The sequence below is a fragment of the Eptatretus burgeri genome, chromosome 10 (assembly GCF_056783735.1).
Source record: "Eptatretus burgeri isolate ZD-2024b chromosome 10, Ebu_testis_v1, whole genome shotgun sequence".
In the NCBI taxonomy this organism is placed as follows: Eukaryota; Metazoa; Chordata; class Myxini; order Myxiniformes; family Myxinidae; genus Eptatretus; species Eptatretus burgeri.
Window position 1 is genome coordinate 16,246,402 of NC_140970.1, and position 22,254 is coordinate 16,268,655.

Here is a 22,254-nt window from a genome sequence, read left to right on the forward strand (position 1 = left end):
AGTCGACGAAACCCTTATTTTTTGAGTAATTTTGATCGTCTTCAAACTTCATAGGAATATAGTTCATGGTCTGGCGCTCAGCTGATTAATTTTTGGTGGCGATTGGACTTGTCCTTCATGGTTCGCGCCTAAGGTCAAACATATTTGACCCCAAGATCAAATTTTCAAGTTTTAGGAACCATATCGTGTAGTTCCTCAAATTGAACACCTCGATGAGTGCTTTCTCGATATGTCAAGCTTGAGACATTATGACGTCATTTGGTGACGTTATGAGGCAAAAGCCTATTTTTCATGGTTACTCTGTAGAACGATTCTCATCGGAATCTCTCGTAGGCAGATATTCCTCAAGGAGTCGCTCCTGGTGGATAGCAGCTCTGTTCACCTCAGTGTGACCTTAAAGAAGTCACACGTGGTCACCTTTTGGCAAGATACGGGTCACCCTGCAGGTGACATTGGTTTATTTTTAAGTTAAACCACTGATTACATACAGGTGAAACCTATTACACTTATTTTGTCACCTTTCGAACAAATAATTTTGCTCCTGAAGTGAATTTGGGTTCATTCGGCAAAGGGTTCGAATACTTATGCAAATGAGAATCATCTGATTTTTTTCTGGTAATGAAACTTATTCACATTTTATCTTCATTTTTGGAGCATTTTATGAAGACACTATTACATTTGTTTTCAAAGTATCACTAAATAAGCTCAGGTGGAATCAAAACATGAAAACTTTTCATGGGGGTGAATACTTTTGCAAGCCACTGTATGTGATATTTGTGAATGTCTGCAGCTGCAGAGGAACCCAGGTAGTGTTTGAAACACCAGATGGCCTACCTTGTATTTGCTTTTCTTTGCCTCTTTATGTAGCTTTCTTTGGCTGGAAGAGCAGGGGACCAATTATATCAATACTAATAAAAGGCATTGTGTGTGTGTGTGTGTGTGTGTGTGTGTGTGTGTGTGTGTGTGTGTGTGTGTGTGTGTGTGTGTGTGTGTGTGTGTGTGTGTGTGTGTGTGTGTGTGTGTGTGTGTGTGTGTGTGTGTGTGTGTGTGTGTGTGTGTGTGTGTGTGTGTGTTTGTTTGTCCTCCATAACTCCAAAATCATAAAATCTAGCAGCCTGAAACTTTGCATGCTTATTAAGAAAACTCCAAGGAAGTGCAAGAGTAAAAATTGGGTGTCTGAGTTAATTAAAACACCGTTTTGACGATAATTAATGGCCTTATTTAATTATTTCCTTCATTAGGCGATCCTTGGCCACCTCACTGTCTGGGGTCTTGAGGCGCTTCCTCGGTAACTTCGCTGGGGTCTGAATCCGCCATGTTTTTTGGCCTGCTCAACCATGACTTGACTTGGAACAGGCCGCAACGATTTCTTAACGAATAGTTTTTTTCCACTTTCCTCACTTATTATCGAATGCCTGTTAATTATAGCTACGAATCCTACGGCACATTGCAATGCTTATAAACACCCGGAGACATCGGCGTTCGTTGCTTTATTTTATTTCTGTACATGCGATCACCACAAATATGTCTTAAACTGAAACAAATTGCAAAATTTAAGCTCCAGAATCGAACTTGCAAACAGTCCTGACTCCGAGAGGAGTGTTCGTTTGTCCAATTCGGACATATGTGACATTTCTGGCATCTCCAGGAGGTGTATGTTTAATATGACAGCACGGTAGTTGCCAATTGCGTGCCAAGGGAGCCGTTTCTTGTCAATCGTTTCGTTGGAGTGCTTTCTTGAGTGCTTAAGCCACTAGTCGAGCACTCTCCAAGCTGCTTGGTTGTTCATTTCAGAAAAAAGTAACCGTGCTTTCAATCTCACTTCATACGTTCCCTCCTTTGTTGGGACCTGTGGTGCTGCACGGTGGGTGCCTTGGGAGTTGTCTCATCCACTGAAAATGCGCAATTTTAATGGAACAGGACATCACTTTGTTTAACCTTTTTGTGTGATCTCATTTTGTAATCCACCTCTCACTTCGACATCGATACATAAAAAAACAATAAGGTCCACCCGACCAGGTGTTTGCCATGTTTGTTCTTACTCTGAAGGCAAAGAGTATAGATGGACATTTTGTATTCTGTGGATTGATACATTTTTGAATTGAATTTCGTTAATTACCCACTTGAAATCCTCTTTCAGAGAACGTTGTTTCAAGGTAAATCTTTATTTGTCTTTCTATTTACTTGATGCTTCTGTACATTTGCACGTGTGTGTATATGTACATAAACTGTATTACCACAATTGCATTTGGCACCAGTGTGTGTTGTGTGTTGTTGGTTGTTGCTCATTGGTTATCTCCACATAGGGGTTTCAGAAAGTGGAATGGAGCCCTCCCAGGTCTCAAAGTATCCACCTCCGCATGAGTGTGTGTGTGTGTGTGTGTGTGTGTGTGTGTGTGTGTGTGTGTGTGTGTGTGTGTGTGTGTGTGTGTGTGTGTGTGTGTGTGTGTGTGTGTGTCCGTGCAAGTTGTCTGCTATCTCCACATGTAGGTGAGGTTCATCAGGAGGTGAAACAGAGACCGAGCAGGTCTTGCATTGTGTGTGTGTGTGTGTGTGTGTATGTGTGTGTGTGTGTGTGTGTGTGTGTGTGTGTGTGTGTGTGTGTGTGTGTGTGTGTGCGTGTGTGTGTGTGTGTGTGTGTGTGTGTGTGTGTTGTTGATTGGTATCTACATATGTGGGTTTCAGAATGTGGAATGGAGTTCTCCCAGGGCAGGCTCAAAGTATCCACCTTTATTTCAGTAAGGGATCACGATTCATGGACCAAGCTGTGAAGTTTTCTGTTCTCAAAGTTTTGTGTCGAGGACTCTCTTCAGGATCATCGCTGAGCCCAGGATAGCTTCCAATTGTAGATCATTTGTCGTAATTTTCCCAAGGATGGTTTTTATCTCACCTGTAAAATAGTTCCTGGGAGCTGATGAGATGGCGCGTCGTCTGTCCGTCTGTCCGTCCACAAATACTTGCAACTTCTTTTCTAAAACTACACATACAATTCCGATGAAACTTCACAACCTTCATCACCCATGATGTACCAAATTTTGTTCATGACATTCGCAAAATCGGTCTCAAAGAGGATTGAAGGGGGGTTGCCCACCAAAATATGTATTTGCTTTCTTCTCTAAAACTACACATACAATTCCGATGAAACTTGACCACCATCTTCACCACCCGTGATGTACTAAAGTTTATTTACGACATAAAAAATTGGGGTCTAAGCAGTTCTATGGGATGGTTGTCCCTCAAAATATGTATTTGCTTTCTTCTCTAAAACTACACATACAATTCTGATGAAACTTGACCACCATCTTCACCACCTGTGATGTCCTAAAGTTTGTTCACACCATTAAAAAAATTGGGGTCTAAGGGGTTCTACATGGGGGTTACCCCCCAAAATATGTATTTCCTTTCTTCTCAGAAACTCCACACGCAATTCAGATGAAACTTGACCACCATCTTCACCACCTGTGATGTACTTAAGTTTGTTCACACCATTAAAAAAATTGGGGTCTAAGGGGTTCTACATGGGGGTTACCCCCCAAAATATGTATTTGCTTTCTTTTCTGAAACCACACACAATTTTTATAAACTTGACCACAACCTTTATCACCCGTGATGTACCAAGGTTTGTTCATCTCATGAAAAAAAAATCCATAGGTATTAACTTTCTTCTTCAAAATATATACAGTACCTTCAGAAAGTGTTCACACCCCTTGACTTTTTCACATTTTGTTTTGTTACAACCTGAATTTAAAATGGATTAAATTTAAATTTTGTCACTGATCCACATGTAATATCCAATAAAAATCGGCTCACGAACATAGATATTAGAGGGATATAACAGAGTTTTGGACGGATCGAAGTGGAACTTTTTTAATTTTTACAAATCAATTAAAAATTAAAAGCTAAAATGTCGCATTAGTAGGGAAAGAATACTGGTTCTGGCTCACTTTTCCCCATGTAAATGAATGGGGGATTTTCAGCCATGAAATTTTTCTTTTTTTTCCCCTAAAAAAATAAATCCCCTTTTTAGCCCAAGGTATATTTATTTGTCTCCCCTTTTAACCTGGAGCCTGGTGTTGGCTTAGTGGTTAGGGTGGCGGCTTGGGATCCCAGGGTCCTGAGTTCAAATCCCGTTGGCTGCTGAATTAACACCAGGGGGTTGACTCAGCCTGCCATCCTTCCGAGGTCGGCGAAATGAGTGCCAGTGTACTGGTCCCGGTGTATGCCCCGGTTAGAATAGGTGTACCATATCCCTGTGTGTCGTAAGAGGCGACCAGGGTTGGTGTCAGGAAGGGCATCCGGCCATAAAACATTGCCTCAAGAAAAGCCAAACCCCTGCACAGCAGGGAAAAATGGCTGTAAAAACGGTCATTTTTTTATTTCCCCTTTTAACCTAGGGGCTCTCTATTCAAATAGCCCATACAACAAGATAAAGATTTGTTAAAGGTGATTCTAAAGAAATATCTGAAACGCCTAAGCCCCGGGGCACTCTCTATTCAAATAACCCATACAACAAGATAAAGATTTGTTAAAGGTGATTCTAAAGAAATATCTGAAACGTCTAAGCCTCGGGGCACTCTTTATCAAATAACCAATGCATATTGTTTAGCTCACTCATTGAACCTATAAACATTTGTTCATTCTCAAATTCCTTCAATAGTTTAATTTTCTTTGCACAATAATCCCCATCTAAAATATTGAAAAACAAAACATTTGAATCTTTATATTTTTTAAGATACCCCTTTTGTGCCATTACGAAATGATAAACTTCTCTTAATGATCTCATCTGACCACCTCCTGAGTTGCATATCATTTTGATATTGTAGTAAATTATTTTTCCATTGTTCAATTGATAACCATCAAATTTTCAGTCCATTCAAACATATTTATTATTTTCTTTACATCCTCTAACTTATTGGTTTTTAAATTGATTCGCATATTTGTTTTATTTACCTTTGTTTTAGATATTTTTTCAACAAGACTTATTTGATATTTTTCACATTCATTATGTTTTCCATTTATATACCAAGACTGAGATTTTCTCCACTCTTTAGTTTGACTAATACTTGGTTCGACCATTTATATATTGTGAAAAACGCGGCGGTAGCCCTTAAAAACCCTAACCCATCTTCCCATCGTTAAAACTTGTGTCCATATGGAACACAATCTATTCTATACACTCTATCATACAATATCCATATGGAACACAATCTATTCTATTCACTCTATCATACAATACCCATATGGAACACAATCTATTTTATACACTCTATCATACAATATCCATATGGAACACAATCTATTCCATTATCTAAAATAAATCTCTTATCATCAAAGGCCCCTAATGCCTTTTTATTTACTTCTTCACTATATATCTTATGTTTATAACTTCTTATTGTATTCATTTTCCTATATTCTTCTTTCTTATTCATCAAACAATTATAATAATTTCTAAAAGTTATTGATTTCTTTATTACATATTTCTTTATTCCCTTTAACCTTTTATCAATCTGATCACCATACTTATAAGCATATGCCTTTGCTCTCAATCCAATAAACTCACTCATTACTTTTCCACCCAACTCATCCTTAAACTTACCAATAACCTTTTCATTCTTTTTTGAAAATAACTCACTCTTCTTACTAAAATTACTTGTATCATATACTCCAATGTTTTTCTTCATATCTTTATAAACATCATCAGTTTTTATATCTAGAATAAAACTATCAGTGTCCATATACAACAATGAAACATTTTCACCATACTCTTTCTTTAAATCATTATACAAATAATCATACATCAATATCTTTGATAAATCAAGAACTGCTGTTCCAATATAAATTGGTTTATCCATGACAATACTTTCCTTTTTCATATGAATAGCAGAAAAGTTCTCTGAAAAAACCTCTTCTCTCTCAAAACTTGGTTTATTTATCAATCTAGAAGCTTCTTTCCAAGATGTTGCAAATCTAATGTTTTGCCTGTTTCTAACATTCTCCATTGTCTTTCCAAAGACAGCATTATTCATCAATTTATAGAATTCCCCTTCAAATTTTACTTTTGTATTTGTTCTCATATCTGTATTGAATTTAATATACTTTTTCATCCAAGGACTTTGTTTAAATTTTAAAACTCTATGAATTTTAGCTACTCTCAACCCAGCAGATAAATATTGTCTCAAGTTCCTTTGATGCAAAACATATCCCTCTTTATCACAGAATGTTGTTAATAACTTTTCTGTTGATTTGCCTTTAATATTAAAACTTTTATGATAATCACTGAACCATTCTTTCTTTGGGGTTTCTTTCTCACATGCAAAAGGAAGGTCTTTATGCTTATTATGAAGATCACTCGGGTACTTCAAATCAACTTCAAAATAATAACCTTCTTCTTTGTCATTCAATTTCTCTTGAGAAGAAATAACAATATTCATCAAAGCCTTTTCATAATCCTTTTCTTCCACCCACTCTAATTTACCATAAGGCAGAGATTGAGACATTGCCCATCCATACAAATTATTAGCATCAAAGTACATCAAATAATTACTATCTTTTTCACTCTCATAATTTGGAAGATATTTATTATTTGCTTTAGCATATCTTTTTGAACATACTTGTGATATTCCACCTCTCTTAGACTTCTCAATCATCAAAAGCATATCTACATCACTGACTAAATCTATATCTTGTTTTGTCATTTTCAACATTGCACTCCAAGCTAAACCAGGAGCTGTGAAATAGTGGGCAGGATCTAATCCATAACAATTTTTATTATGACAGAGTGATCTAAAAGCTTCAAACACATCAGCTAACAATAAAACATCTGTTTTTAGATACAAATCATGATATTCTCCAAGGTTCTTTATCTTAAATATTTTCCAAATTTCTTGTGCGTGTTTATATTCCTTATCACTTATCTCTTCTTCATAAAGGTTATTATAGAAACTTTCTTTTGAAGGAAGTTGTGTTTCTTTAAATCTCATAAATGAATCCATATAACCATAAGGATAAATTCCCTTACTTGTAAGAATTTTCTCTTTACTTTGAATTTCATTCCTTGTTTCAATTTCCTCTCTAGTTAGAATTCCCTCTTTAATCAGAATTTCATCTATAATCAGAATTTCCTCTTTAGTTAGAATTTCATTCTTTGTTCGAATTTTCTGTATAATTAGAATTTCATCTTCAGTAAGAATTTCTTCATTCATTTCCTCATTAATTAGAATTTCCTCTTTACTTTGAATTCTCTCTTTAATCTGAATTTCCTCTTTAGTTAGAATTTCCTCTTTTGGAAAGAATGAATTAAGATTTGGAAAAGAGCCCGTGGAGCTTAGATTTGATGCGAGGTTGGCTAGTGGTGTTCCCATAAACTTGTAAGAATCAAGAAACCGAATACGAGTTATAGGTTTTGTGAATATCATTTTTGTAAATGAAATATACTTTTGACTTGTGTTTGTTATGGCAGAAACATTCCCTGGTGTTTTTGAAAGTTCATTTATAAATAGATGTGTATCATAGTTGGCGCTGTTGTGAAGAAAGACTGGAATAAAAGAAGGTAATTTATAATTAAGATTACAACAGGAATGAGCGGGGCCTCTATATTTACCAGTAAGATGGCAATGATCCCTAACTTTAGACTCCTCAATTTCCTCCTCACAAATATGACAGATATTGTTCTTTCTAAATTCTAATTTTTCTTCTATGGTTAATTTCATCGGTTCATTTGTTTCTTTCATTAATTTACTTAGTCTTGTACAATCCTTTTCTAATCGTTTTACAAACTCTTGTGAAGCATTTTTTCCACTATACTGTTCAAGTTTATTATACTTTTCTCCAACAGATGATTTGATATAATAACAGAAACCACAAGGAATATGTTTTTGATATTTATTTGTATATGGTTCTTTTGGATTAGGAGAAGCAGTATTTATCTTTTTAAGGATACATTCAAAATCAGCGTATATCACAAATGGGTGCATGATAGATTTATTATAATCTTCAAAAGAAATCTTTTCACCAGGTTTAGGCATTGTAATTACAGCTGATTTATGATTACTACAATATTTTGAATGTTGTTCTAATCGTTCTTTTGTATGAAATGAATTAAGACATCGCTTACAAGGATATATTTTGTTTGCTGTTCTGAATACCTGAGAAGAGATTAATCTTGATAAATTATTGATGTATGTGTAATGTGAATTATTTCCAACACTAAAATATAAAAGATCAATGTGTGTTTCTTCATTTTTATAGTTGTTTGAAATTTTTAATATTTGAACTTTGTTTGTATCCGTTAATCCATATACATTAATAGAAAGATTATTCTTTTTCTCAAATTTAGGAATATCTGTTAGTGGCATTGGGAAATTAAAATCTTTAATGTCCAAGGTATTCTCATATTTCATATATTGTTTTACTCTTTCTGAATTACATTTTGGTGGATGTAAGTGAGCAAGAACAGACCAGAGAAAACATTTATTATCATTATTCTTAATATTAACAACTGCCTTCTTTCGTTTTATTTCTTTTGGTAATTCAATATAAGAAGAAGCTTTAAGAGGGTTTGATTTTGGAATGTGTACATCTAAAAAGATGATTTTTTTAATATTGAATCCACTTCCTACCACTGTATTATCAACATCCTCCTCTTGTCTTGATAGTTCTTCATAAACCCCACTGTTCAAAAAATCTTGAAATGATGTTATAAAATGAAGATCTGTCCTCATATAAGGAGTTTGTTCTTCATCTTGTCTTTTCATATTCATTTTCACTCCCATATAAAACTTTAAAGTTTTCATTTCTTTTAATGTTTTTTTAATAAATTTTTCAACATCAGGTTTCACTATTTCAATTGATTCAACTATTGATGATGGACCGGGTTCTCCAAATTGAAAAATCCTTATTTTTATATGCCCTTTAAATGCCCCATCAGTGTTTTCAATATAATAGTCTCCCTTTACTTTAAACTCATTTTTCTTGTGTTTTTGTGATTGAAGATGCCTATTATAACTACTCTTCAAAACATCCTTTGAGCAGGTATCACAATGTTTTCTTTCCAACTCAAGAGGGGATATTTTGTGAAATAGATTAAATGTGTGTTTGTTGGTTCGGAGGTGTTTTCTATAATGTTTATATTCGTGATTACAAACATCGCAGTATGTTGTATTCACCATATTTATATAATAAAACTTTGCTTAAACTAAAAATTTCTTGATGAAAATTTCGTTTATTTTACAGGTGAATCTGTGCTTAAACTAAAATTTTCTTGATGAAAATTTCGTTTATTTTACAGGTGAATCTGTGCTTAAACTAAAATTTTCTTGGTGAAAATTTTGTTAATTTTACAAGTGAATCTGTGCTTAAACTAAAATTTTCTTGATGAAAATTTCGTTTATTTTACAGGTGAATCTGTGCTTAAACTAAAATTTTCTTGATGAAAATTTCGTTTATTTTACAGGTGAATCTGTGCTTAAAACCATTTTATCCTCCAACTTTTTCACTTAATAAATACAATGTTTCAAGACACAAAAGACAAGTTTCAATCAATCTCTTCATTTGTTAAAGATGCTGAGAAATATGTCAAGGATGTAAAATTGAACAAAGATAAATATAACAACTATTGGATAAAAACAATTATGGTGGATATGATGAGTTCTTCAATTTACTTCAGTGGAAGGGCTTTTAGTATACCTGGAAGAACATCAATTAAGGTATCTCTAACAAAAGTTTCTCCTCTCCTTCTGGCAATATATTCAAAACTAGAAAAAGCAATGAAACAAGAAAAGGTATCAAAAAATAAAAACCTTATGGATGAAGCTTTAGAAAGAAAAGATAAGACCATCTGTAATATGCAAGGAGAAATTTGTATTTTTTTCAACAACCCTAAAGATATAAATCCTGATGAAATAAAGGATGTTAATATATCAGGTGAAATGACATTTCGTTCAATTGTAGTTAAGGATCATTTTAAAATTACCTTTAATATAAAAAATGTAGCAGTTGAATCTGTTAATGAAAAATGTATATCGATATCGATGGTAATGTTTTTTCTACTAATTAAATGAGCCAATATTCAACTGAAGATTTTGAAGATTATGAGAGTGATTATGATACCGAGAGTTTGCATTCAAACGATAGTTATGACACCGAGAGTTTGTGTTCAAATGATAGTTATGAAAGTATAGATGATTCTGAAAGTATCGAAGATGATATCGAAGATGAATTTCAGTTTAAGTAAAGTTTTACTTTATAAATATGAATAGTTTACTCGATTTTGAGCCTCTTGAATTCCATGATTCTCCATATGACAAATTTGAGAATTGTCCTGCGTGTGAAAGACGGGGATTAAACACAGAGTCAAAAGCCTATAAACAATGTATATTCTGTGATTATCTTCTAATTAATGATAATCCAAAATATAAAAAGGAAAATAATTCTTTTAGATTTACACCAAAAATGAATTACTTTACAAGATTGATTAGAGAAATGAATGTAAAGTACGAGGGTGAGAACACACCTTTCCTTACAAGGGAAGAAACTGAACGTATTAGAGAAATGTTCAAAGGATTGTTGTTATATATTATTCATGGATGTGATTTTCAGGGAAATATCAACACAAGATATTGCATAAATAAAATAATGGATTATCTTGAAATTAAACCTGAACTTAGGATAAAATATAGAATTTCGAAAAAAGCCAATAATAAATTAAATAACCTGTTTTCCAAATATATAAATGAATGATTTTTTACCCATTTGGGAAAATAAGATAAAATTTGACAACCATAAAAATCTCCCAAATTCATTAAGATGCCTCATAGTTGGTTCAAGTGGATGTGGAAAAACCTGCTTACTTTTAAAGATGCTCCTCACTCCCAACTTTTTAGATTATGATAATTTAATAATTTTCACAAAGTCGAGTTTTCAACCAGAGTATCAACTACTCTCACAAGGTTTTAATGCTGGTCTTCAAAAAGAAGATATAATCGGTTAATTTAAACTTCAAGAAAACCTAAATGATTTTAACATTGAAGATATAATACAACTATTTTGTGATACACAGAGATGTAAAAAGAAATCAAAACCGATAACTTGTATTCTGAGTGATAATACGGATGATATACCGTCTCCCCAAGATTTGGATAAATCCCAAAAGAACCTCGTTATCTTTGATGATTGTGTTAATGAGAGAAACCAAACGGTAATGGACAGCTACTACACAAGAGGGAGACATTCTTCTTGTAATTGTATTTATCTTGGTCAATCGTACTTTCAGCTTCCTCGTCGTTCCATCAGAAACAATGCTAATACTTTTATTTTATTCAAGTTAAATTCAATAGATATAAACAATTTTTGGAGAGACAATTGTTCTACATTATGTAGTAAAAAGGAATTTGGGGATTACATGAAACACACGACTGAAAAATATAAATATATTGTTGTGAAACAAGATGAGATATTAAATGATATTTTTCAATTAATAAATGGATGCGAAAGAAAGAGCAAGAAGATTTAGGGAACATCAAGAGTTGGTTTCAAAAGTTGTAAAACAGCAGGAAGACATAAAGAAGAAACGCAGACAGAAACTAACGGGCGAAGAAGCATTTGAAAGAAAACAAGAGAAATTTTTTAAACCACTTTTAAAAACTTCCCAAGGAAAAATGAAAGATGTTTCCACAGTTCCCACGGTAGAATATACTCCTAAAAAACTTCAAATGTTAAAAGATTTCAGTCAAATGACGGAGGAAGAATTAGAGCATTTAGGAGAATTAGAATATGATGATGAAGGTTTATTTCAACAACTGGAAGAGATTAATCGACCCCCTGATTATATTGTGAATGCTCTTCAAAACAATGAATATTCAGCAGATTCAAAAACCAAAGCAGGACTCATTCCAACAGAACAATCAGCAATGTTTCATCTTGTTCAAGAAAAGGTATTGATATTTAATGATGAATTAAGGTTCTTGGGTTCTGCTCAACCCCCTGTTAAACTAACTCCGAGATTAATGTTTCTTCTCACAAAAGATGGAAGACAAGGTTCAACTGTGAGGGATGAATCAAAGTATATTGATAAACCATTGGATATGGAAAATAATGATGATAGAGTATATATTGATCTGCTGAACACTCTAAATTATAAGGTTATTCTTTCTGGTAAAAGTAGGAAGAATGAGAAGGAGAAACACATTATTCAGGCTTTAAGTATCCTTGGTTCAGGTGTTAGTTTTCTTCCAAATGACCCATCGCAATTAGTTAATAGACTGTTATTGTTGTTAGGCAGTAAGAAGGCTGGAAATAACAATTGTTTTAATGAAGCATCAGCCATTTTAGACCAGTTGATGAACATGAAAATAATTAATAAATATCAATATAAAGACATTTTATCTCATATTAAATAAGATGAGAAGCACAATCCTTAGTTTCAATTTCACAACAAGCGACCACACATCTTCATTCCCATACCCACTACAACTTGACACAACAAAAGAATATGAGGCATCTTTATTGTCCATGGAAACTTATAATACCTTATTTAATATAACCGAGAAAAATGACAAGTTTAGTTATAATCCAGGAAGTGGATACAAAACGATAACAGTCTCACCCGGAGCATATGAGATTTCTCAAATATCTTCCGAAATTGCTCGTCTTATGAAAGAACAGGGTGATGAACCAAAAATATTGTTATAAACATTCAAAAACATACTTCAAAATCAACGATTAAAGTTAAAAATAACTACAAGGTTGATTTCACAATTGATAATTCATTTAGAGAGTTATTGGGTTTCTCCTCAAAAAAGATTGAAACTAATGGGACGTTTTACAGTGATAATGTCATTCAAATATCCTCAGGAATAAATTCAGTGTTAATTCACTGTGATTTGATTGATGGTGCTTATAATGATGGAAAAAAAAAATACAATATTTTCATTCAGCGCATACTCAACCCCAATTGGTTATAAATTCAATATGGAACCTAAAAATTTGGTTTATCTCCCTGTGTCAGGAAAAACCATACACAGAGTAAATTTTAGGATAACCGACCAAGATAATCGTGTGATTTCTTTTAATGGAGAAGTTATATCTATCAGAATTCACCTACGTGAAGTTTTCCAATAAATAAATACGATGGTTATTGTGAGGAAACACGAGTTGGGAAAATATAAAATAATTACAGGGGATGGGATGTTCCTTTCCCCATACTACAAGGGTGAAGGTATGTATCTTGGTAGAGGATACTATAAACCTAAGAGACAAAGGGGTGTTGGGCATCAATTTAGAGGAGATGGGATAATTGATACTCTCATGGGTATTGGTTCAACTATTCTTAAACATAAAGATCTAATTGGTTCAACTGCTTCTGCTGTGGGAAATGTAGCAGGTGCTGTAAAGAGTATAAAAGATGCCCAGAAGGAATCTCATAAATTACAAGCAATAAAAGAAATTAAGAAAGGCAAAACTCAGTTGTCCCCCAAGAACGACAGAAAATAATTCAAATACTTGGATCAGGGTTTCAAAAGTTTTAACATCTTTTTTCCTAAATAAATACAAGTATGGAAGCAATTGATAGTATCTATGATTTGGATGATACTATTATTATCTCAAACTCCACTAAAAAAGAAGATTACTTCAAGGTAAATGCAATAACTGGAACAGACTGGAATACGAATGGTACAAAAAGTTTTGAAATAAATAATCAACAAACCTATTTGAATCTCTCCGAAAGTTTCTTGTTGTGTAAATTTAAATTCACTAAGGCTGGGAATAACACAAACGCTACACTTGTAAATGATTTCTTCTGGAAAATGTTTGATAGTGTGCGTTTGTATATTGGAACACAAGAAGTTGAAGCGGTTGATTATGTCTCTGCTGTATCTGAAATGATAAAATTTACACTCTATACATTCAGTGATAGAATGGGAAAGGGGTCTGTCGAAGGTTTTATTCCTGATATGTCAACGGGAACAAACACAGACCCTGGGTATACTCAAAGGAAAGGAATGTATAATGATGATACAAAAGCAGAAAATAGTTTTACTGTGGCAGTTCCTCTTAAAGGTATATTTGGATTTTGTGATCATGATAAAGTTCTGTATGGCCTTAAAATTAGATTTCAACTACAAAGGAATGATAATGAAAATCGATTGCTTTTTGGTGTTGGTAGTGCTTTTGGTGATCAGAATAAATTTGTAATTGAGGAAATGAGTTGGTATATCAGTGAATATACTCCTAATCTTAAAACAGAAGAGATGTTGAATCGAAGACTTAACTCAAAGAAACCACTCAGTGTATCATACCTCAAAAGAAGATGTCAACACGTTAAACTCAATCAAACAACTTACACGTGGAATTTGGGTGTTCTGGAAGGAAAGCCACGATATCTGTGGATCATTTTTAAAAAGCCAGATGGTGATACTGCGACTGATAAGAATAATGCATTGAGTGATAATGCTAAGGTGAAACAACTTCGCGTTTCTCTAGATGGAACATTTTACCCACGAGATAGATTGGAAATTAATTGGGAAAAAAATGATTTTGCTGAAGCATACAAGTCTTACCAAAAGGTGTGTGAAAGTAATGGAAATAAAGAACCTATTTTGGATATGACAGCATTTAAAAGTTTGTATACAATCTATGCGTTTGACCTGAGCGCTCAAAAGGAAACTATAAAGTCTAATCGAGTGGATACTTCCCTATACATTGAAAGAGGAGAGAGTGAAGAAGTTGATACATATTGTTTGCTTTTGGAAGAAACAGAATTGCAGATTAATACAGATAATGGTGTGATGATTAGTCTCACATAATTTTTTGTTAAATAAATGAGTGGCAAAGTACCAACTGGGGTATATGTTAATCAAATCAATCTTCATAAACTATCATCTTGTGTTCAAAATCAAAAGCCTTGTACGATTAACGTTAATACAATTCAGAGAAAAGGAGCAGTAAGAATTGATGTTTTTCTCACAAGAGAACAGGTTAAAATCTTGAATGACACTGGCTCACTTAAAATTAAAATGACAAAACCAATGTTGAAAAAATATTCAATAAGAGAGACGAGTGGAGGATTTCTCCCATTTCTAATTCCTTTATTTGCTGGTTTAAGTGCGGTTGGAGCATTGACGGGTGGTATTTCAACAGCGGTGAAAACTGCCAACGAAAGGAAGGCTCAACTCCAGGCTCAAAAAGAATTGGAAAGACATAACAAAGAGTTGGAGAAACAAATTAGTGGAAGTGGTGTAATTGTCGATTTTGCTGAAAAACTTGAAGGTCTGCCTGATAAAGCGAGATTGCTAGTTGGAGATATGCTTTCTTCTATAGCACAAGCAGGTGTAAAATTAACGAAAAGAGGTAATGGATTATATCTTTCTAATAAATAAATGAGCATTGATGAGTGGTTGAAAGAATTTGGAAAGAATACAACATCAAATTTACAACTTGTCAAATATTGTAAGAAATTAAAAATTCATAATGTGGTTATTTGTATGAGAGATGAATTAACAAATGTGCCGAAACATACAAAGAATATTATTATGAACTTAGAAGATAATAATGGGAACGGTTCTCATTGGGTTTGTATTTTTAATAGTCAAGACAAATATTATTTTGATAGTTTTGGTCTTCCACCACCTGTTGAAGTCATAAAATTCTTACAGAATGGTGTTTATCAAACATTTCAAGTCCAAGAATTAAATTCCAAGTGTTGTGGCCAATTATGCCTATATGTGTTATTTCAACTCAACAAAAATAAAAAATTTTATGATATTATTTTTAATCTAATATAAATGACTTATGTTGGTAAAGATGGTTCTATCTTTGGTGTATCTCAAGAACTGGATATTGATTTATCAAATTATTACACAAAGGCACAGGCTGAACGACATAAATATAATATAACCAAAAATATTAACATGAAAAATGCTTATAAATTAAAAAATTATCCAAGCCCGACTGACGCCAATGACTTGGTGAGATTAAGCGATTTATCACAATATATATCCTTAAATAAAACAGCCGTGTATTCCAAAGATACAGAAGTGTTGATATTATCTCCAGGTCATACAGAATTCACAGTTCGAATTAAAATAAATTTTTATAAAGAAGGGCGTATCGTTTGTATGAGAATAGAACAATGGGGGTATGATATGAATGATTTAGGGTATAATTGGTCATTTAAAATTAACCTCGAAGACCTGGAACAATTAAATCAGTCTCGTAAGGAAGAATATTATCCACTTGGTATCGAGAATGAGTTTTGTGGGGCCACGATTAGTAAACAACAAATAAAAGAATTTAATAAGGGTAAATATAATAATGGTTTTGCCCTTGTTTATCTCATGAAAACAGAAAAAACAGGATTATATATAATAAGTAAGGAAATACAAAATGATTTAACTATGGGAAGATGGGGAGGTGTTTCGTGCCATAATATTATTCTAACATATATTTCTAATACATAAATGACAGCAAGAAGGCTTCAAGAAAATTATCATTTCTGTGTCCAAGCATACCTTCAAGAAAAGGGTATTCGGTATTTTAATAAATATGTTCTACAACATAAGAATGAGGTATTTTCAATAAAAGATTGGCATTATGCTGATGTTGATAAACCGACCACTTTAGATTTAATTGGAATGTTAAATAATGAAAAAATTATAAAGTTAAGAAAAGGTAAGGCTCTTTTAGAAATTCAAAAGAAATTTTATTGGTTTCCTGTTGTAAAAAAAATTATTTTGGATACAGGAATAACAAGAAATCCTGATGAATATATGTATAATATTCTATGGGGTGTAAGCGATTCAAGGATAGTAAGGGATGAGGAAGGAGTTGAAGAAGAGAGGGAAGAGGAGGAAAAGGAGAAGAGGGAGAAGAAAGAGAAGGAGGAAAAAGAGAAGAGAGAGAAGGAGGAGAGGGAGAAGAGAGAGAGGGAGGAAAGAGAGAAGAGAGAGAGGGAGGAGAGAGAGAAGAGAGAGAGGGAGGAGAGGGAGAAGAAAGAGAAGGAGACGGAGGAGAGGGAGATGAAAGAGAAGGAGGAAAAAGAGAAGAGAGAGAAGGAGGAGAGGGAGGAAAGAGCGAGACAAAATAAATATCAAAATATGGAAACCAGTGAGATTAAAAAAAGATTAGGGGTATTACAGAAAATAACTCAACCCACCGAGGAGGAAAACAAAGAATCGATAAGTCTATTTACAATACTTTCGACAAGACTATTGACATCGAGAAGACATGTATTTTAATTCAAGTTTTTCATTTTTTTTTTTTTTTTCTTAAATAAATGGGGGAGAGAGTGAAGGCATTTCTAAGGATTCTTTATGTTTTAAAAATCAAGATTCAAATGTGCATGTTGGAAACTAAAAAGGTTTTTGCACTCTGCAGGAATTTTTCTCATAAATAAATGAGTTATTGTCTCAAATGTAAAAAGAAAACTAATACTAAAAATATTTCATATATTAAAAGTAAAAATAACAGGGTTATACAAAAAGGTATATGTTCGGTGTGTGGTTCAAAAAAAAAATCAATTTATCTCCCAACACAAACTAGGAGGAGATATCCAAAAGTTTTTATCAGGAAGTAAATTTACAACTACTGGAATACCAGGGGAATTACATCTTCCAGGGTATTCTTTCTGTGGCCCAGGCACAAACTTGGATAAAAGATTAGATGAGGCAGACAATCCTAAATCCTGGAGTAAGCCTATCAATAGAGTTGATGAAGTGTGCATGAGACACGATATTGATTATGGGAATACCACAACGTTGCAAGAAAAGCATGAAGCCGATAGAGAAATGTTGTATAATTTGTCTCTGATACAAAATCCAACCTTGAGAGAAAAAGTTGATCGGTTCATTGTGAAGAAGATGATCAGTGCTAAATTGAAACTTGGTCTTGGAAATTCAAAAAACTTATAGGCTCTAATGATGTTATTAAGACTGAAGAGCAATTAGCTGATGAATTACATAAACCAATATTCACAAAGTTTCAGAGAAGGAAAGTTTATTCCAAGGAAGTAGATTATATCTGGTCTGCTGATTTGATTGAACTCAATAATGATAAGGGGTACAAGTATGCTTTAACCGTTATTGATTTGAGGAGTAGATATGCGTGGGTTGTACCATTAAAAAACAAAACAGGTAATACTCTTATGTTAGCCTTCCAAAAGATATTTAATAAAAGTAAGAGAAAACCTAAAAAATTGTGGACTGATGAGGGTAGGGAGTTTTATAACAAGACATTTATGAATTTTCTAAAAAATAACAGTATTACATTATACAGTACCTTTAATGAAGGGAAGGCAGTTGTTGTTGAACGTTTTAATCGTACCTTAAAAGAGAGACTATATAAAAAATTCACACAACTCGGTTCACAACAATGGTCATCTTTTATTCAGGATATTGTGGATAAGTATAATGACACGATTCACATGGCAACAAATATGAAACCATCAGAAACATTTACAAAATTAAAATATGAAAAAGAGATTAATGTCAGAAAACCTAAGTTCAAAGTTGGTGATATCGTAAGAATATATAGGTGGAAATCTCATTTTGAAAAAGGTTATACGAAAAGATGGACCAACGAGCTTTTTAAAATTGTTGATGTAATAGATACGGTTCCTTGGACTTATAAGATATATGATTTGGAAGGGGAAGAGATTTTAGGTTCATTTTATTCACAGGAATTACAAAAGACAAAGTTAAATTTAAATTTTTTGACTCCGCCCCGTTTTGGCTCCACCCACACAAGCCCCCGCCCACACAAGCCCCGCCCACACAAACCCCCCACAAACCCCACCACACACCCCCTCCACAAGCTCCAATAAATTGAAATTTTTTGACTCCGCCCCTTTTTGACTCCGCCCACACACACCCCTCCCACCGAAGCCCCGCCCACACAAACCCCACACAAACCCCCGCCCACACAAACCCCACACAAACCCCACACAAGCTCCACACAAGCTCCACACAAGCTCCACACAAAAACTCCACACAAGCTCCACACACACAGACCCCACACAAGCTCCACTCATATTCATCATATTCACATAATTAGTGATTAGTTAATTAGTTCCCCACACACACACAACATGTTTATTTCATTAAAAAAATTATCCACCCATCCACACAAGCTCCACTCATCCACCCATCCCCCCATCTCTCCACCCATCCATTTATCCACACAAACCTCATCCACATAAGCCTCATCCACATTCACCCCTCCCACACAAGCTCCACCCACATAAACCCCTGCCCATATAAACCCTGCCCACATAAACCCCTCCCACATAAGCCCTGCCTACACAAGCTCCACACAAAAACTCCACACACATAAACCCTGTCCACATAAACCCCTCCCACACAAGGTCCGCCCACATAAACCCCGCCCACACACACACCCCGCCCACACACGCCCCCACCGAAGCCCCGCCCACGCAGGCCCCGCCCACACAAGCCGCACCCCCCTCACCCCCCCCCCCCTGTGCGCCCTCACCTTTGACCCACCACCTCCCTCATCCCACCCCACCCTTCCCCACACACACACATGGGGAGGGGAGGGATGGGATGAGGGGGTGATGGGTCATTGGGGGAGCGCACCTACCCCCCTCCCCCCCCCCTCCCCCACCCCCTCTTATTCTTTTCTTGTAATTCAGAATCAAGTAATTGTAAACAAAACAAATATAATTTATTAATATTGAAAATATTAAATATTCATTTGCGAGAATGTATAATCTTTCCCAGCAATCTTCTTCAGATGTCTTGTGATTTCGAAACTCAGACACCATATTCTGTTTTGAAACAAAAAGTGGATAATAATTAGGTTCTATAAAGATAATTACATGGTAATATGAATAAGCCTCGTTGACCACTGAATTAACACACCAGGAGCCTGTCATCCTTTCAAGGTCAATAAAATGAATTCCAGTGTACTGACAAAACCACGTCCAAACTAATGATGCAACCAACATAAGGCGACATTCTAAAGAGAGGGTGATATTAATAATAATTCAGAAATATTTACCTCCAGAAAATCATGTGTTGTACGAGTGATATTAATAATAATTCAGAAATATTTACCTCCAGAAAATCATGTGTTGTACAAGATTGCTTCAACAGCTGATGTTGTGCGATAGTGCTGAAAAAAAAAAGTCAAGGGTATAGATGAAGAGACAGACAGGGAAAGCAACACACACACACACACACGCACACACACACACACACATATACACACACACACATAGACACACACACACACACGTGCCTCACCATTGGTTTAATTCATTCGAGATCAGAGACCAGTCATTATAAATCATTGGCCTCTTCAATAAGAGCAGAGAGAGGTAGGTAGAAAGACAGACAGAGAGAGAGGCACACACACACGTGTCTCACCATTGGTTTAATTCCTTCGAGATGAGAGGACGTGATAAGACTTCATGCCACTCATTGTAAATGTCTTTCAATTCTCTTCTAAAATCATTGATCTCTTCAATAAGAGTATTAATTTCATGAACCACGTCGTGATATGTAAACTCAATTTCTTCCAATGCCCTGTCAGGGAAAAAAAAATATATATATATATATATATATATATATATATATATATATATATATATATATATATATATATATATATATATATATATATATATATATCAGAATTATCATGATTTAATTAATAATCATTTGCTTCATCGTTCAAAGAGAAAAGCATACACAAACTTACCAACTCTGTAGTGGGCTGTTGGCTTCATCGGAAGAAAGATCGTCCATGCCTCAGTTGTAAAAATGAAAATCCCGTCTGGCAGAAACTTTGTCTGGCGAACCGCTTATAAAGCAACGATGAGGAGATTGCTTAATCATTGGGTGTGGGCACAGGAAATGACAAGCTTCTCTTAATGATCTCATCTGGCCACCGCCCGAGTTGCAAATCATTTTTGTACATAAACCACGCCATAAAAGTTTTGATTCAAATGTTTTCAGTTCGTGTTCTGAGATAAAATATAAACACGAGACCTTGTCTCACAGAATAGTTCCTATTTTTTCACAGCATGACAGTCCAAAACCACTTCCTCATTCACACAGCACGGCCGTGTCAAAAAAAACACTTCCTCATTTTCACGGCATGAACTGAAAACATTTGAAACAAAACTTTTTTTATGGCATGGTTTATGTACAAAAATGATTTGCAACTCGGGCGGTGGCCAGATGAGATCATTAAGAGAAGTTTATCATTTCGTAATGGCACAAAAGGGGTATCTTAAAAAATATAAAGATTCAAATGTTTTGTTTTTCAATATTTTAGATGGGGATTATTGTGCAAAGAAAATTAAACTATTGAAGGAATTTGAGAATGAACAAATGTTTATAGGTTCAATGAGTGAGCTCAACAATATGCATTGGTTATTTGATAAAGAGTGCCCCGAGGCTTAGACGTTTCAGATATTTCTTTACAATCACCTTTAACAAATCTTTATCTTGTTGTATGGGTTATTTGAATAGAGAGTGCCCCGGGGCTTAGGCGTTTCAGATATTTCTTTAGAATCACCTTTAACAAATCTTTATCTTGTTGTATGGGCTATTTGAATAGAGAGCCCCTAGGTTAAAAGGGGAAATAAAAAAATGACCGTTTTTACAGCCATTTTTCCCTGCTGTGCAGGGGTTTGGCTTTTTCTTGAGGCAATGTTTTATGGCCGGATGCCCTTCCTGACACCAACCCTGGTCGCCTCTTACGACACACAGGGATATGGTACACCTATTCTAACCGGGGCATACACCGGGACCAGTACACTGGCACTCATTTCGCCGACCTCGGAAGGATGGCAGGCTGAGTCAACCCCCTGGTGTTAATTCAGCAGCCAACGGGATTTGAACTCAGGACCCTGGGATCCCAAGCCGCCACCCTAACCACTAAGCCAACACCAGGCTCCAGGTTAAAAGGGGAGACAAATAAATATACCTTGGGCTAAAAAGGGGATTTATTTTTTTAGGGGAAAAAAAAGAAAAATTTCATGGCTGAAAATCCCCCATTCATTTACATGGGGAAAAGTGAGCCAGAACCAGTATTCTTTCCCTACTCGCATTCATAAGTATTCAACACCTTTGCTATGACACTGCAAATTGAGCTCAGGTGCATCCAATTTCCTTTGATCATCCTCGAGATGTTTCTACAGCTTAATTGGCGTCCATCTGTGGCCAATTAAATTGATTGAACATGATGTAGAAAGAAACGCACCGTCAACTGTAGTATATGATATAGAAAGGTGTA

The 22,254-nt window shown here is 34.8% G+C and overlaps 1 protein-coding gene and 1 long non-coding RNA gene across 2 annotated transcripts in view; one reads left to right on the plus strand and one right to left on the minus strand.

Moving 5' to 3' along the window:
• CFI (complement factor I) overlaps positions 1-22,254 on the plus strand; it is a 139,198-nt gene that overhangs the window by 85,079 nt on the left and 31,865 nt on the right. The gene's annotated exons all lie outside the window — the stretch shown is intronic.
• LOC147017992 (uncharacterized) lies at positions 19,627-22,250 on the minus strand. Its single transcript, XR_015062214.1, has 4 exons — positions 20,713-22,250; positions 20,379-20,537; positions 20,067-20,124; positions 19,627-19,777 (listed from the first exon to the last, which is right to left on the minus strand). It is a non-coding gene; the product is annotated as an uncharacterized LOC147017992 (long non-coding RNA).